Here is a 7,083-nt window from a genome sequence, read left to right as displayed (position 1 = left end):
GTTTACAGAACCCGCTCGATAAAAAAAAACAAAAACGATTGAAAAAGCCCCTAAGAAACTTGGGAGGAAGAAGGAGATATGAATCGAAAGAGTTTTAATAGGCAACCAGAATGGAAACCTAGAAAAACAGGGAGAACAGAACCGGAGAAACTGTAAAGAAGTCCCCTTGACGGAACCCAAAAGGCAAAAACTGAACGAAAATGGAACCCAGAAACGGAAGCTTTAATTGCAACCAAGAAATAGACAAGTGACACAGAACCAGGAAACAATGGGGAAAAAAATGAAATAAGGGAATGTAACAGTTGAAGAATCCTGGGTGTATACTTAAATAACAAAAAAGGGTAAGAAGTTACGGAGAAAGAGGAGAAACAGAGTTAGGATTGTGAGGCTTGGTCTCTGCTCGAGACTTTGAATCTCTGGTAAGACTGAACAAAGCTGAGAGTCTAAAACACGGTTGCGAGTAGAAAAATGAAGGAAAAGGTCTTAACCTTTTTCTTTATTTATTTTACCTGGTCTTCTACTTCACCCTTTCCACCTCCATTAGATTTCACATTACTGTTGCTAACTATTTCTTTCTCTCTCTCTTTCTCGCTCTGTTTCTGCTGCTTCTTCTGAGCTTTGGTTGGTTGAATTGAATGGTTGGAAATTTGAAACGGAATGATACTATGATAGCTTCCTCTTCAGGTCGTCAGGATTATGCAGACCGGTATTTAAAGAAGCGAAATTCTTACACAGTCTCCCATTATAATTCTTGTAAAATTAATTAGGACAAAAAAATGTTATAGACCTTTTCTCACTTATGCCCATGTACAAATGTTGTTTTCTCGTTTACCTCCGTATGGCCCTATCAATAATTTGGACTGTAATTTCATGAATTGGAACAAGAACTTTCGAACTGATGGTGCACCAAAAGTTTTGGAGCTGATTAATTGTAATAAATCTTCAAGTATTTTAACATATTTCATATTAGACTGATCCAATTTAGTACTCATACATTAGCAAGTCGATAGTCTTTTCCAAGGGGTTTCACCTATTTTAGAATTTTTGCTTAACGGTAAATAAGTCTTTTTTTTGACGGTTTTTATTATACTTCAGACTTGTAACATAGTGTCTAACTCTGATACCAAATGTTAGGTACCTGAACAATAGGTCAAAAATTCAAAAACTAATAAAATACTTTAAATCAAACCTTTTATCCTATACTAAACTGACTCAAACTAATACCCGTACACCAAAATAGGCCTCACTAGACACATAACAAGCACCTCCTTAATTTTCACTTTCCTAGATTAAAATTGAAGTCATATTTTGATGAACTTTCAGCTAAATTTGATGGAAAATGGTGTGATTCCCTAGCTATTTTCAACCCTTTCAAACAAGAGGTGAGGTGTGGGGCCGAAATAAAGGAGGGTCGACGTTGAAGAAAGCGAAAGTTGAAAACGACGGAGAACACAGAGTGGATTTTGACTTGCTACGTTAGTTCGTTAGAAATTCCTCCTTCAACCACACATATATATATATAGTTTAAAAAAAGACCTTTTTAATTGTAATTTGTTTAGAGAGAGAGAGAAAGGTGGTTGGCTTGAAATTGAAAAATGAGAAACTAGGTTTTCAGTCAGAAGTTACACCGTTACGGTCTAAGGATCAGAAGAATGGCGTGCAAGACTCAAATTCTATACATGAAATAACACTAGCCTTATAATTAAAGATAAATAAAATGGGAAAAAATTTGTTACGCTGCCCTTGTAGGTTTGTACAGATTCCTTCATAACTTTCTCATATATTCAACAACAATGGGTATTCTTTAATTGATGGCTCAAAATCCCAAGTTGATTATATTGATTGGGAGAGGATTTGCTACACATATTTTGTGCAGTTTCAGGCCTTAGAAGAGGGGTATTATGGGAAAATATTAAAAATAAAGGAGGGCATATTAGCCATTTTACAAGGGTATGTCGTCTAATGAGGATTGCCGGCACGCAATTTTGAAATTAAGCTGACATTATGCAAATCTTGTACCCATATTGATTATATACTGGGTGTAGTAAATGGGTATGTATTGGCTCTTTTTTTTTTCCTCCTCCCCTTTCGTGTTAGGGTTTTGAGAAGAGATAGAATCAATGTCGTTTAGGGTGTTCTTGAGAGATCTCTACATGCATTGTAATTTTCTTCCATTAGATAGTAAAACATTTTCAATTTTATCCATAGATGTAGCACATTATATTATTGTATGAATCACGTTAAATCTCTCTGTCATCTTATTCTATTTTTGTTTATGTTGGTGTTTCTTGAGTATTTATTTTAACAGAATTTACAAAAAAATGTTTTATTTTCCTCTAACCAGCAAGAGGTAGTGTATACATATTCTGGTCTTGGATCTGAGCAATCCAAGGCCAGAACAAGAAGATAAGCCTCCTCCGATCCACTGGAATGGTGCTTCCAACCCAATTATATACATATCAGTAGTGTATTTATTTGTACTTGCAGTTCTGTTCATTGCCACACCAAAAGAGATAAAATTTACAAATTATGCATTAGAAGACAAACACCATTGTCAAAACTCGTGGAGAACAGCTGAGTTTAGATGGGTCCCACCCCTACCAACCATTGAAGTCAAAGGTCAACCTAGTAAAAGTTAATGACAACCGTGTCCATATATATATAATTCATAGAGGTATCTATGTTTGGGTTGACAGAGAATGAAGGGTTAATTAGTACAGTATTAGGATTAGTGCATACATCCATGACCCCAAAATGTCAAAATTTTGATTTTATATTTTAACTTTCTCTCCAAGCTAATTAGAACAGTGTTTAATTATAGAGGAAGAGTTATCTGTTTGGGAGCATGGTCATGCTTGTACATGGAGAAACATCAACAAGGCGAAATTTCCACTTTTCATAGGGTTGGAGCAATCATTTTGCCCCCATCATGTATCTGGACACAGGAGCCATATTCCCGAACAGAGTCATTTTTTCCTTACATAAAATCCCTAACTTCCAGACAGAATCAGTAGAACCGGTTCAATTTCAAAATTTAAATTCTGAAATTGGTGCCTATATAAGGAAACCAATTCTCCTACTTGGTAGTTTGGGTATTACTCAAAAACAGAATTTCTGTCTTCTTTCTCTCTTATTCATGTGGTAAATTTCAAAAGAGATTAATGTAGCTGATAATTAAGGGCATTGACTAGTTGTAGTTTGGCCTTAAGATTGAATCATGCCTTCACGTTTATGCTTTAATCTTCCCCTAATAAAAGAAAAGACTTTCAAAAAGAGGTTGAAAAAGTCAAAAAATGAAAATTAATTGGAAAATTGAAAATATAAACCAAATGGTTTAATTTATGGTTTGTCTTATGAAGGAGATCATAAGAAAGAAAACTTGACACATGATTTTATCATATGACCAAAATGGTAATTAAGATAAACTATTTGTTTAGAAGACCATCCTTGAATGTTAAACCCTATTCCAAAAAAAAAAAATCTTTTCTACAAAATACAATAAAGTGAAATGACATATCTTCCCGTTAGTCTATTCAATTTTTTGGAGTTTCTTATTTTTCAATACTTTATTTTATCATTTGACAAATTTCATTTATTTATTTTTTTATTTTAAAAAAACATAAAATTTCAAACCTTTTACCTTTCCACGTGGTAAAATAAATATTATTTTTGAAAAATCAAACTAAAAGCCGTTCAATCTTGCATTCTTGATACAATATTAGAAAATTAAGCTCAAAAGAACTAAGAATTCAAATCTCACACGCAATTTAAGCTAATAATGACATGATTATATGATAATTATGATTAAAAGGCTAGAATATTCTACTTAAAGACTTAAAAGGGAGGATCAATAGGGGTAAGGGAAAGTTGAGTCAATCCATATGGTAGGACTTATTCAATGGCTTCTCTCAATCTTTTTTATTCAGTTGATGAGATAGCAATCCAAAGACTGTCAAACTAATAACCTGCGACTAAGGGAATATAGTATACCTTACATTTTTCTTTGGTGGGCTAATTAGGGCAATGCATTCTTAGATTAGTCAAATCAATTTTTCATTGATAAATGATTAATTGGATTTTTGTTTTATTTATTTATTTATTTTTGCCTTTACGTGGATTGAGAGGCTGCTCTTAGTCTTAGATATGTCACTTGTCAAATTTCAACTCAAATTCCATAATATTCCCTGTTATGTATTGCTTAGCATCCTTATGTATATCTATGCACGTTAATAATATTTTAATTATAGTTTTTTGAATATTTAAAGTTATTTTTTGCTACTTGGTAAACTTTTTGTAAGAAAATTGATATCAGAAATGGAGAGGACGGTGAGATTAATATTACCTAAGTCGAATGAGCACGTTCTGTCCATTTCTGATATCAGTTTTCTTACAATCTTAGGTTAAGGTGCCTACGAAGTGCAAAGTGCGCCTCAATGCCCACGCTCATGCACACGCACGTGTACGCGCTTGGACGGTTTGCACTGTCCTCGCAAATACTCCAAAGAATCTTTTCTAAATATAACATGTGATAGTTGTCAACTATCGCATATAACCCATATGATAGTTGTCAACTATTGCATATAACCCATATGATTTCCTTCTACAAAACCAAAATGTCCCACATCATTTGTTTTTGAAAATTCCAACACTCTTTTTATGTCTAATGACCAAACTAAATATGTAAGCATGGGACCTAGGCCTCGGTCTCGAGATGTCCCCTTCACAAAGGGGAAGGGCTTAAAGGGTTTTAAGGTCTGGGCTGCTAAGTATAGTATATCCTTGCTATATTTGGAGAGAAAGAGAGAAAACTGAGGATCAATATCTCAGATTTGTGAAAAGGATCCACAAAGTGGCCAAGGAGGAAGCAGCAGCCTATAATGGTGACCACCACCACCACCACCTTTAGGGGCCCTAGAGGGTCACACATTTCTTGGAAAGTAATTAAGAGTGACTTAGATGCCCTGAAGAAGACTTATCAACTGACCAAGTCCTCGAGCACTCTCCTTGCATTTGGTGTTTGTGAATTACATCTTTCAAATACCAACAATAATGTCATTAGGTGAATGTGGGTGAAGAGAATTTGGCCATTTGGAATATTATTTATTCCCTCTACCCTCTACCTCTATTGCATGTATAAAGTCTGAAATACTCTTAGCAGTATTTTAAGATTGAGATCCAACCACCTGAACCATACCCATGGATAAAGAGATTTTTTCTTCACTGAGAAAACAGTGTGAAAGACAAAATCTCCAAGGGGAGGGAACCCAATATTATATATGCCCACATCCAATCCCTTATGGGACCGATGTGGGATTATTGCACATAACATTATCTTACCCTTTAAATGCCGATGTCCTCGTCGGCCTACTCCGGATCAGGTAGTCCTTTCTAGGCGGCTCCACTCTGCTCCAGGATCCTTTCCTGACGGCAAGTAGCCCTTTCCTAGCGGCTCGCACTCTGGCACCAGGTCGCCCCTCCCAAATAGCCAACCGCAAATGACAGGTCAATGAAAGCACCAAATGTTACGATTGGAAGAACTCACCTTCATAAACCGATCTATAAGGGGAGGGAACCCAATATTATATATACCTACATCCAATCCCTTATGCAATCTATGTGAGACTATTGCACATAATAATATTCTAGGGAATCCAAACTCGCATATGCTAGACTTTTCTCCTCATATTCTCAGCATTCAAATGGGACTGCAAAATTATCATCTTTTCAACATTTTATCAAGGAAATGATATCGTAGAGACCCATAAGAGGCATGAAACTTCCAAGAACACTAATGCATTTTTGGAATAGATTATGAGTCTAGAATGCACTGTCTAAAGCGAAAAAAAGAAGATGAATCAAGTTTTAGAATGTGCTCTAGTCCTAGAATCTATTCATAGAGAATACATACCCAACACAACCTTAATCAAAATACTTGTTCTCTATGAGAGGTTTGTGAAAGTTGTGTAGCAGTGTGTGTTTATACTTAGCATAAACCATTAAACCCTTTTCCCAGGCTTTAATTATTCCATGTGTGGCAAAATTAGTTTGTGATGGAAGTACACCCATCATCTTAGCGTTCACAAACCCCTCCTAGGGTTTAAGTATGTTCCAAATTACCTTCTCGATACTCATTCCCACCCTCTCTCGCCCCTCGGTGATACATTTTGAACTGATTCCCTTTATTGCCGTCGCATTAGTCTACTTTGCAGATTATGATTTATTAATTCATGGTCAATTTTTTAATGGGAAGTAGGACATACATCTTAATTATAGATCTGGCCTTAAAACTAATCAGCAAGAAAAAGAAATGGATTCTCACCAACTTTCAATCATGATGGACTGACTGGACAACAGAAAAGTTAACAGAGTAGAACTCAAAATCATTCAAGTCATTAAATTAACTCATATCAAGGCATGCATGTCTCATGCCATCTAAATCGTTAAATGGGGCTATCTTGGTTTAACAACTCTAATTAAAATAACCTAAGAAGTGGAATTGGGTCTCTTCATCATTTTTTTTAGGGTTAGAAAAACTAGGTTATCTGCAACAGGATACTTTGCCCATCCTCTTCTCATGAGAACCAAAAAAACCATTGGACCTGGTTTGTTCAGCGGTCCGGTCCAAACAATTTGAACCTGATTCAATTGTCTAGTCCAATGGACCTTTAGAACATGTACTGGTGAGTTGAACAACCCTTCCCCCTCCAAATCTCAGTAAAAGCTTTGCTAGTTTTGGTTTGGTTTATGGGTTACAAAATTCATGAACCAACCATGTGAATAGTATGGTGTCACTGGTCATCCTCCGGTGGCGGCAGCCGTGCGCCGCATAATTTACGGGGTCTAGATATTGATAATTAAAAACACCTTTACTGCTATGGAAACCAAACTTTAATTGTACACTTTGATGATCATATCCCTTAATTCTTCGTTTAAGGGTTTTGAGCTTATTTAATCAATTCAATGTTGCTGTTTAGAACTTCTAAAAATTAACAATGGGAACACAAATAACTAGCCATGGCCTTTACCTACTTTTTTTTTAATCAATGGGAACTTAAATAGTGTATGTTGACTTCAATGTAAAAA

This window comes from Telopea speciosissima, chromosome 2, assembly GCF_018873765.1.
Source record: "Telopea speciosissima isolate NSW1024214 ecotype Mountain lineage chromosome 2, Tspe_v1, whole genome shotgun sequence".
Classification (NCBI taxonomy): Eukaryota; Viridiplantae; Streptophyta; class Magnoliopsida; order Proteales; family Proteaceae; genus Telopea; species Telopea speciosissima.
This window is presented reverse-complemented; position numbering follows the sequence as displayed.